This window comes from Hyla sarda, chromosome 3, assembly GCF_029499605.1.
Source record: "Hyla sarda isolate aHylSar1 chromosome 3, aHylSar1.hap1, whole genome shotgun sequence".
NCBI lineage: Eukaryota > Metazoa > Chordata > Amphibia > Anura > Hylidae > Hyla > Hyla sarda.
Genome location: NC_079191.1, coordinates 7,289,404 through 7,301,559, shown reverse-complemented (window position 1 = coordinate 7,301,559; position 12,156 = coordinate 7,289,404). Strand labels below are relative to the sequence as shown.

The 12,156-nt window shown below is 36.6% G+C and overlaps 1 protein-coding gene across 14 annotated transcripts in view; it reads left to right on the top strand.

Moving 5' to 3' along the window:
* OTOF (otoferlin) overlaps positions 1-12,156 on the top strand; it is a 433,471-nt gene that overhangs the window by 266,286 nt on the left and 155,029 nt on the right. Inside the window, exon 1 of one of the 14 annotated variants that reach the window (XM_056563733.1) lies at positions 1,380-1,419. The exons of the other annotated variants lie outside the window; for them this stretch is intronic. The gene's annotated coding sequence lies outside the window, so the exon portion shown is untranslated. Of the gene's footprint in view, positions 1-1,379; positions 1,420-12,156 lie in introns of those variants that run through there. 14 annotated transcript variants of the gene reach the window in all.

Below are 12,156 nucleotides of genomic sequence, written 5' to 3'. Positions count from 1 at the left end.
TGATTTAGATTTACACACTGTTAAAAAAAAATGGATAAATGGATAAAACCACTTTATAACCATTTATACCGCCTGAAATGGCCAAAAAGATGGCTACAAGACAAAATATGGCCAATTTTTTTTTTTACGATGTGTGAACGTGGCCGTATTATTTCTTTGCAATTTAAATTTTCCATTTATTTATTTTTTGTCTCTAGTCCTGCGATTCTCACTAGTACATATTGCTAAATTAATAATGACCCTGATTCTGAAGAATATGGGAAAAATGATAGCTGTATCTTCAAAATCAATAAAATAGGATAAAATAAAAAAATATATTTTTTTCTCATAAGTTCAGATATCATTCTGTGTATTTTTATACTACTATAAAAAAAACTAATTCTAGCAATTAATATCACTAGAGCAATGTTGATACAAGGCTTGTGCCGGTGAGAATCTCAGGTTGGCCTGGGTTTTAAAGGGGTATTCCAGGAAAAAACTTTTTTATATATATCAACTGGCTCCAGAAAGTTAAACAGATTTGTAAATTACTTCTATTAAAAAAATCTTAATCCTCTCAGTACTTATGAGCTTCTGAAGTTAAGGTTGTTCTTTTCTGTCTAAATCCTCTCTGATGACACCTGTCTCTGGAAACGCCCAGTTTAGAAGAGGTTTGCTATGGGGATTTACTTCTAAACTGGGCGTTTCCCGAGACACGTGTCATCAGAGAGGATTTAGACAGAAAAGAACCACCTTAACTTCAGAAGCTCATAAGTACTGAAAGGATTAAGATTTTTTTTAATAGAAGTAATTTACAAATCTGTTTAACTTTCTGGAGCCAGTTGATATATATATATAAAAAAAAAAAAAGTTTTTCCTGGAATACCCCTTTAAGCTGTGTGTGTTGTGTTCCTGTGTGTTTTTTTTTTTTTTGTTTTTTTTTTGCTGTTACATGTTGTCCTGATGCTAAAAGGCTCTATCATAGGGATAAACGAATAGGGATTGTCTACAGTCAGCTATGCGGACCTGCAGGGAGGATGGAGTGCAGAATTTCCCTGCTGCCTGTGTCCAACCGGTGATATTATACCCTAAAATAAAATACTTTAATAATCCCAAATTCATTACCAACACAGAGCAGAGGGATAACCAGATTGACTCTCTTATAGGGCCTTCACTACAAATTTTTAGTTATAAATAGGGTTAGACTTTAGGAAATTAAGGAGCAACTGCTCCTCAGGGGGCGGAGTCAGCAGAACATAAACTCTATAACAGAGAGGAGAGGAGCCAAAATGGTGTGTAGAGACTGCATCCCCAAACATGTATATGACCCCAGCAGACCTGCAGGATCCTCCTCGTGACGTAAATCCACCATGTGTCTAACGTTACTGCATCTTATGATTCCAGGGCTAAAGGAAAGGAGAAAAAAGGCGGCATCTTCAGGTACATAAGACGTCATAAGATATTCAGTCAAACTCATGTAACCTTGCATCCAGAATTTATAGCAGTGTCAACCTACTAGAGGATTGTAATTCAGCTTTCCCAGGCTCCTGAATGAAACATCTGTCTAGTTTTTGAAGTTGTATAATGAAGGGAAGCCAGCCACATCGGCTGCAAGCATTGATAGAGCACACATGTGGCAGTAGACAGATTAATAGATGTTTTGGGCCTTATATAGTTGCTTCTGTTTCAATAAACTTTGCCAATTTCATCAATTATTCTGAAAACCTACTAAAAGTCTGAGTTGAGAAAAGAGAATGACTGAGGGATCAGGTTACAGCTGCCCACAGAAATCTATAAAGAGGGGAGGGGCTTAAAAGAGCCATAATTAGAAAAAGAGACCCCATTATGTCACTGTACATTGATATTTCTCTGGCCCATCTATAAATATTTGGTGTCCATCCCCCGGTCCTGGAGCACCTGCCATCATGTATTATATAATCTGATACATTATAACCTCATAGTTTGATGCAGATCACATACATTTCTGTATTCCTTCTCACAATAACAGCAAAAATAAGGACAAGAATAAAACCAAGGACGGCAAAGAGAAGTAGGTATCGTGTGTGCACTGTGTGAAGATACAGTATACAGTGTGGATATATACAGTGAGCATGGTGTGGATATATACAGTGAGCATGGTGTGGATATATACAGTGTGGATATATACAGTGAGCATGGTGTGGATATATTCAGTGAGCATGGTGTGGATATATACAGTGAGCATGGTGTGGATATATACAGTGAGCATGGTGTGGATATATACAGTGTGGATATATACAATGAACATGGTGTGGATATATTCAGTGTGGATATATACAGTAATATTCCTTCAATCCGCCATTAAAGGGACATTACGTATTATCAAACATTCTGTAAGCCCCACCCTTTCTATTGTGTATAAATTATCTTCTAGAAACAGATGCTGGATTAAAGGAATTATACTATAATAATTGTGTATTGCTGCTGCCTTATAATTCAGTCCTTTCTACTAGATTATACCTAGGTATAACCTGGGTATATACTGGATATAATATATATGTACAGCTGGTATAAGTTATATATCTCCTGTATATAGTGATATGGACCATGCTGGTATAACCTGGGTATATACTGTATATAATATATATGTACTGCTGGTATAAATTATATATCTCCTGTATATAGTGATATGGACCATGCTGGTATAACCTGGGTATATACTGGATATAATATATATGTACAGCTGGTATAAGTTATATATCTCCTGTATATAGTGATATGGACCATGCTGGTATAACCTGGTATATATTGTATATAATATATATGTACAGCTGGTATAAGTTATATATCTCCTGTATATAGTAATATGGACCATGCTGGTATAACCTGGTATATACTGTATATAATTATATATATGTACAGCTGGTATAAGTTATATATCTCCTGTATATAGTGATATGGACCATGCTGGTATAACCTGGTATACACTGTATATAATATATATATGTACAGCTGGTATAAGTTATATATCTCCTGTATATAGTGATATGGACCATGCTGGTATAATCTGGGTATATACTGTATATAATATATATGTACAGCTGGTATAAGTTATATATCTCCTGTATATAGTGATATGGACCATGCTGGTATAACCTGGGTAGATACTGTATATAATATATATGTACAGCTGATATAAGTTATATATCTCCTCTATATAGTGATATGGACCATGCTGGTATAACCTGGTATATACTGTATATAATATATATGCACAGCTGGTATAAGTTATATATCTCCTGTATATAGTGATATGGACCATGCTGGTATAACCTGGTATATACTGTATATAGTGATATGGACCATGCTGGTATAACCTGGGTATATACTGTATATAATATATATGTACAGCTGGTATAAGTTATATATATCCTGTATATAGTGATATGGACAATGCTGGTATAACCTGGTATATACTGTATATAATATATATGTACAACTGGTATAAGTTATATATCTCCTGTATATAGTGATATGGACCATGCTGGTATAACCTGGGTATATACTGTATATAATATATATGTACTGCTGGTATAAGTTATATATCTCCTGTATATAGTGATATGGATCATGCTAGTATAACCTGGTATATACTGTATATAATTATATATGTACAGCTGGTATAAGTTATATATCTCCTGTATATAGTGATATGGACCATGCTGGTATAACCTGGTATATACTGTATATAATATATATGTACAGCTTGTATAAGTTATATATCTCCTGTATATAGTAATATGGACCATGCTGGTATAACCTGGGTATATACTGTATATAATTATATATGTACAGCTGGTATAAGTTATATATCTCCTGTATATAGTAATATGGACCATGCTGGTATAACCTGGTATATCCTGTATATAATTATATATGTACAGCTGGTATAAGTTATATATCTCCTGTATATAGTGATATGGACCATGCTGGTATAACCTGGTATATACCGTATATAATTATATATGTACAGCTGGTATAAGTTATATATCTCCTGTATATAGTGATATGGACCATGCTGGTATAACCTGGTATATACTGTATATAGTGATATGGACCATGCTGGTATAACCTGGGTATATACTGTATATAATATATATGTACAGCTGGTATAAGTTATATATATCCTGTATATAGTGATATGGACCATGCTGGTATAACCTGGTATATACTGTATATAATATATATGTACAGCTGGTATAAGTTATATATCTCCTGTATATAGTGATATGGACCATGCTGGTATAACCTGGGTATATACTGTATATAATATATATGTACTGCTGGTATAAGTTATATATCTCCTGTATATAGTGATATGGATCATGCTAGTATAACCTGGTATATACTGTATATAATTATATATGTACAGCTGGTATAAGTTATATATCTCCTGTATATAGTGATATGGACCATGCTGGTATAACCTGGTATATACTGTATATAATATATATGTACAGCTTGTATAAGTTATATATCTCCTGTATATAGTAATATGGACCATGCTGGTATAACCTGGGTATATACTGTATATAATTATATATGTACAGCTGGTATAAGTTATATATCTCCTGTATATAGTGATATGGACCATGCTGGTATAACCTGGTATATACTGTATATAATATATATGTACAGCTTGTATAAGTTATATATCTCCTGTATATAGTAATATGGACCATGCTGGTATAACCTGGGTATATACTGTATATAATTATATATGTACAGCTGGTATAAGTTATATATCTCCTGTATATAGTAATATGGACCATGCTGGTATAACCTGGTATATCCTGTATATAATTATATATGTACAGCTGGTATAAGTTATATATCTCCTGTATATAGTAATATGGACCATGCTGGTATACCCTGGGTATATACTGTATATAATTATATATGTACAGCTGGTATAAGTTATATATCTCCTGTATATAGTGATATGGACCATGCTTGTATACCCTGGGTATATACTGTATATAATTATATATGTACAGCTGGTATAAGTTATATATCTCCTGTATATAGTAATATGGACCATGCTGGTATAACCTGGTATATACTGTATATAATTATATATGTACAGCTGGTATAAGTTATATATCTCCTGTATATAGTGATATGGACCATGCTGGTATAACCTGGTATATACTGTATATAATATATATGTACAGCTGGTATAAGTTATATATATCCCCTGTATATAGTGATATGGACCATGCTGGTATAACCTGGTATATACTGTATATAATTATATATGTACAGCTGGTATAAGTTATATATCTCCTGTATATAGTGATATGGACCATGCTGGTATAACCTGGTATATACTGTATATAATATATATGTACAGCTGATATAAGTTATATATCTCCTGTATATAGTGATATGGACCATGCTGGTATAACCTGGTATATACTGTATATAATTATATATGTACAGCTGGTATAAGTTATATATCTCCTGTATATAGTGATATGGGCCATGCTGGTATAACCTGGTATATACTGTATATAATATATATGTACAGCTGGTATAAGTTATATATCTCCTGTATATAGTGATATGGACCATGCTGGTATAACCTGGTATATACTGTATATAATTATATATGTACAGCTGGTATAAGTTATATATCTCCTGTATATAGTGATATGGACCATGCTGGTATAACCTGGGTATATACTGTATATAATATATATGTACAGCTGGTATAAGTTATATATCTTCTGTATATAGTGATATGGACCATGCTGGTATAACCTGGTATATACTGTATATAATATATATGTACAGCTGGTATAAGTTATATATCTCCTGTATATAGTGATATGGACCATGCTGGTATAACCTGGTATATATTGTATATAATATATATGTACAGCTGGTATAAGTTATATATCTCCTGTATATAGTGATATGGACCATGCTGGTATAACCTGGTATATACTGTATATAATTATATATGTACAGCTGGTATAAGTTATATATCTCCTGTATATAGTGATATGGACCATGCTGGTATAACCTGGGTATATACTGTATATAATATATATGTACAGCTGGTATAATATATATCTCCTGTATATAGTGATATGGACCATGCTGGTATAACCTGGGTATATACTGTATATAATTATATATGTACAGCTGGTATAAGTTATATATCTCCTGTATATAGTGATATGGATCATGCTGGTATAACCTGGTATATACTGTATATAATATATATGTACAGCTGGTATAAGTTATATATATCCTGTATATAGTGATATGGACCATGCTGGTATAACCTGGGTATATACTGTATATAATATATATATATGTACAGCTGGTATAAGTTATATATCTCCTGTATATAGTGATATGGACCATGCTGATATAACCTGGTATATACTGTATATAATATATATGTACAGCTGGTATAAGTTATATATCTCCTGTATATAGTAATATGGACCATGCTGATATAACCTGGGTATATACTGTATATAATTATATATGTACAGCTGGTATAAGTTATATATCTCCTGTATATAGTAATATGGACCATGCTGATATAACCTGGGTATATACTGTATATAATTATATATGTACAGCTGGTATAAGTTATATATCTCCTGTATATAGTGATATGGACCATGCTGGTATAACCTGGTATATACTGTATATAATATATATGTATAGCAGGTATAACCTGGGTATCTCCTGTATATAATTATATTTGTACATATTCAACCTTGGGAACTAAACCCAGATTTATGTTTCTTTACATAGGGACCAGCGATTGTTTTATTTGTGAATGGTGTAATGCTTCATCCATCCTGTGGTGGCACTGCAGGGAAATTGAACACCTGGTTCCAGATTCTACCAATCACAGCTGATTTCTGGGGGTCTTTGCAGTGAGACTTCCTATTTTCAGCTTATTATGTTATTTTTATTATTTTTCTTAAACCCTTTAAATCTTGACTAGTTTGCTGTGATCGGCTGACGTGGGCGCCCACTATATTGTGTCACATAGGAAAGTTTGTAGGATTTGGGTTTTATATAGAGCATCTGAGTAAAGTGAATAATTCTTGGAAAACATAGACATGAGGGTAAAGAGCCCACCAGGAGGGATACATATCCCAGCCATATGACAATATGGAGCACATGAGACACAGCAGATGATGGGACATGTCTGGTTGTAGACAATAGGAAGAGGTTTGATAGTGATTAAGACTTCCCTGGTGGTGTATGGTAGTGAAGGGGTTAACATTACTATGTCTAGTGGTCTAAGATAGAAAAGGGGGGTCTAGGGTAATAATCAGGGTTAATATCTAGTAGTCTTGTGTTAAAGCAGATTTAATTTCCGGTGGTCTAGGATCAAAGTGGGGACTAATATCTGGTGGTCTAGGTTCAAAGTGGGGACTAATATCTGGTGGTCTAGGATCAAAGTGGGGACTAATATCTGGTGGTCTAGGTTCAAAGTGGGGACTAATATCTGGTGGTCTAGGATCAAAGTGGGGACCAATATCTGGTGGTCTAGGATCAAAGTGGGGACCAATATCTGGTGGTCTAGGATCAAAGTGGGGACCAATATCTGGTGGTCTAGGATCAAAGTAGGGACCAATATCTGGTGGTCTAGGATCAAAGTGGGGACTAATATCTAGTGGTCTAGAGGGAAAACAGGGAATAATACTTGGTGGACTAGTGTTAAAGTGGGGATTTTTACCTGGTGGTCTAAGGTTAAGTGGGGACTAATATCTGGTAGTCTAGGATCAAATTGGGGACTAGTACCAGGTGGCCTAGGATCAAAGTCGAAATAAATACCTGGTGGTCTAGGATCAAAGTGGGTATGTATTCCTTGTGGTCTAAAGTCCTCTGTAGTATTCAGCAGCTAATAAGTACAGGAAGGATTAAGATTTTTTAATAGAAGTAATTTACAAATATGTTTAACTTTCTGCCACCAGTTGATTTAAAAGAAAAAAGGTTTTCACTGGAGTACCCCTTTAAAACCTGTTGATATAGATTAAAGTAAAGGTTTATATCTGATTGTCTATTGTTAAAGGGGTATTTCAGGATTTGTTTTTATTTAATTATGCTACAGGGGCTGTAAAGTTATAGTAGTTAATGATATAGTGTCTGTACCTGTGTTTGATGGCTGGTCTCACGATTGAGACAAAATAAGTGTTGTCTCAGGTTTTTCCCAGGTTGCAGTGCGGCCCGAGTAATACATCACTAGTCAGGTGTTGAAAGAGAGCCTGTCTGTGCTTCAATGGGTGGAACAACTGCTGGGTGGGAGGAAGATCATTCTACACAGAGCTGCAGGGAATTGTAGCGGTATTCAACCCAGAGGGTGTGTTGGAACTCTGGGTCCAGTAGTCAGCTAGGATTTGTATTACTTGTAGCCCTTGCTCACTTTCAGGAGTGGTGCACTGTTGGTGGTAGTAGATGGCACATGTTGCAATAAGGTACTTTGCTGTAGGAAGCAGGTATTTACAAAAAAATAACAAAAACATGACATGGAATCCATAATGCTCTGTGGCCATTAATAATAAAGCCAAATAGACTACTGGCCAGCGGACACAATGCTGACCCAGAAGAAAACAGAAATATAATGCATGAAACACTAGACTAGGACCAGATGAGTCTGAATAGACTCCAGAATACCAAACAAGAATATAACATACAGAGCACAGGTAGAAGCTAGACTCAGACCCAGTGTGAACACAGACAGAGCAGAACGAACAAACATAATCCTAAAGCCGACTAATGTAACACAGACTAAAATACAAGGAGCATGCTATATAACCATGGCTAAAAACCCAGATAAAATGATAAGATAAATACAAGGTAAATGCTCAAGCAGACATAGTCAGAATATAGCACAAACAGACATAGTAGTATTGCACTCAGTAACCAGCATCAGAATGCAGGAGAACTCTAGCTAAATAACTCCAACCTAGTTCTCAGTCGTTCAGAGCATTAACTATTCCCTATCCAGGTAAAATAGCAAACTGCTCTGAACAAACTAGTGTGTGAATACACACCTAAACAGAAAAATACAAAAACAAAAAAAGGACATCACAGTGTCATAGCATAGTCACTGTGACTCAGGGTGCTTTATTGAAATGGGTCATGATATAGCGTATATGAGGGGACCAATATTTTGTTTCTTTGGGTCTAGGGTAAAATATTGGATTTATACTGGATGATTTATGGTTTTCTACCTCCCAAAAGCTCTGGTGATGTGTCCAGTGATGTCCTATCTGACAGGAAGCTGCACACTGCGTTCAGCTTCTCATCTGGCCCTGATTGATCATACAGCTCAATGCCAGGCAGTAAAAACAGCCATACAATACACTTACATTTCACTGCCTGATCTTACTGAAAAATATGATAAGTAGGTGCACCCTGCCCCCAGCTCCCTGCTATGTTGGTACCCTAATAGAGTTTGGGGCCAAACTATCACAGTGTATATAATAAGCTCATTGCATGTTTAGACCATGTATTCGGTCATGTGTAGATAAGCAGCGCGCCTCCCTATCTATGGGGTGTACCCTGAGCTGTCTGGTGATATGCACCCCTCTCCGATCACACTGTGACCACGCTTAGCATCTGCAGCATAAAAGGCGCATTGAAGAACAGAAACCCAAAGCCGTATCTGTGTCTTGTCTGCCCGTAAATATTTAATGTTCTGGGTAACCAGATCCATGAGCCTGCCGTAGACTTCACGAAACTTCAGTGAGAAAAAGTGGAGATGTCTCCAAAACCAGAGACATATGACGAGAATTCACCATCAAGTATGAGCAGAAAATGTCTTAGTAGAGACACCAGACCCCCCCCTGGGGCTAACACCTCACACTGCGACCAATATGGCCGCACCTGTCACAGCCACTTCTCCATGTCACGTCTTCCAGTTACAGGTCCCCGCCCAGCCCCCGGCTTGGGTTCTTCATCCAAAATTCATGGCTGATATCAGGTGGCAGCCATTCTCCGTGTTCCTCACCTCTCAGACAAGCCCCTCACCTGCTCCAAAACCCTTTCCTTCTATTCTTTTGGTTTTTATTTGAATTGTGCCATATGAAATTCAGAAAGCCACGGCTTAAGACGATGGGATAAAACCTATTGGTTTGTGAAGAGCGTAGACGTCTTAAAACAAGGGTTGGCTCCTCGGGGGTGGTTGAGCGTTGTGTTGATGAAGAAGGATCCATTCTTGGTGAGTAGATCTTCTGTTACACTGGTGGACTGTGAGTTCTTAGAAGGGAGGTGGGGGCAAGGTGATGGTGGTCTACCTCAGTCATACATGCATACAGATGTAGCAGAGCTGCAGATTGTTGGTTGACTTGTTGAGGTCTATGGTGATTGACCTATTGAGGTCTATGGTGATTGCCTTATTGAGGTCTATGTTGATTGCCTTATTGAGGTCTATGGTGACTGACCTATTGAGGTCTTTGGTGATTGCCTTATTGAGGTCTATGGTGACTGACATATTGAGGTCTATGTTGATTGCCTTATTGAGGTCTATGATGATTGCCTTATTGAGGTCTATAGTGACTGACCTATTGAGGTCTATGGTGACTGACATATTGAGGTCTATGGTGATTGACCTATTGAGGTCTATGGTGATTGCCTTATTGAGGTCTATGGTGATTGCCTTATTGAGGTCTATAGTGACTGACCTATTGAGGTCTATGGTGATTGACCTATTGAGGTCTATGGTGATTGATCTGTTGAGGTCTGTGGTGAATGACCTATTGATGTCTATGGTGATAGCCTTATTGAGGTCTATGGTGACTGACCTATTGAGGTCTATGGTGATTGATCTATTGAGGTCTATGGTGATAGCCTTATTGAGGTCTATGGTGACTGACCTATTGAGGTCTATGGTGATTGATCTATTGAGGTCTATGGTGATTGGCCTATTGAGGTCTGTGGTGAGAGCCTTATTGAGGTCTATGGTGATTGCCTTCTTGAGGTCTATGGTGATTGCCTAATTGAGGTCTATGGTGATTGCCTAATTGAGGTCTATGGTGACTGACCTATTGAGGTCTATGGTGATTCCCTAATTGAGGTCTATGGTGACTGACCTATTGAGGTCTATGGTGATTGATCTATTGAGGTCTATGGTGATTGAATTATTGAGGTCTGTGGTGATTGACCTATTGAGGTCTATGGTGATTGATCTATTGAGGTCTATGGTGATAGCCTTATTGAGGTCTGTGGTGATTACCATTTTTTATCGGAGTTTTATGTAAAACCCCTAGTAACACATTCATCTGTTACCACAATTTGTGCCAAATTACAAACTCACCACTGCTCCATCTTGAATAGACGATTCTGTGCTAGAAGTTAAAATAGTATGCTAAACAATGTCGCCCTTACTACACATCGATCTGTCATGGTTATGTCATGGTTAATGGAGGAAGTCCAATACCTCATGGACCCATGTAACCTAGTTGAGCTGAGTTGGTTAGACATAGTAGTGCTGACTTTGTTGGATATACTAGCACAGCATTTGACAAATGTAGCAGGGGGGTGTTTGTCAGTAGTAGGGCAGGATTTATCGGAGGGGGTTTATTTTTTTATTTTTTAACAAATGTAGCAGAGTGGAATATGTGAGAAGTAGTAAAGCTGGTTCAATTAATTGTGATGTGAATTGGTGGTTTTACATAGGACTGCAGGTAAACCTAAGGCTGGAGAACTCGCATTGGTTACAGTGGATCGGTAACATATAGTTCTTCCCATCTGGACCCACGCGTCTGCAACATACAGAACAGTGGTCTCCAAACTGTGGCCCTACGGATGTTGCAAAACTACAACTCCCAGCTTGCTGGGAGTTGTAGTTCTGCAATATAACAAAACATATTATCATAACCAATATGGTGGGGAACTGCGTGTATAAAATATAACCTTTAATGATATCAATAAAATCACCAAAAGTAATTGTGCTAGTGAAGATAAAAGAGAATTCTCTTTTATCTTCACTAGCACAATTACTTTTGGTGATTTTATTGATATCATTAAAGGTTATATTTTATACACGCAGTTCCCCACCATATTGGTTATGATAATATGTTTTGTTATATTTTATGCTGGGAATAATTTGATCTCCTTGTAGGATCTGTACCTCCATAACATACAATTATAGCACAA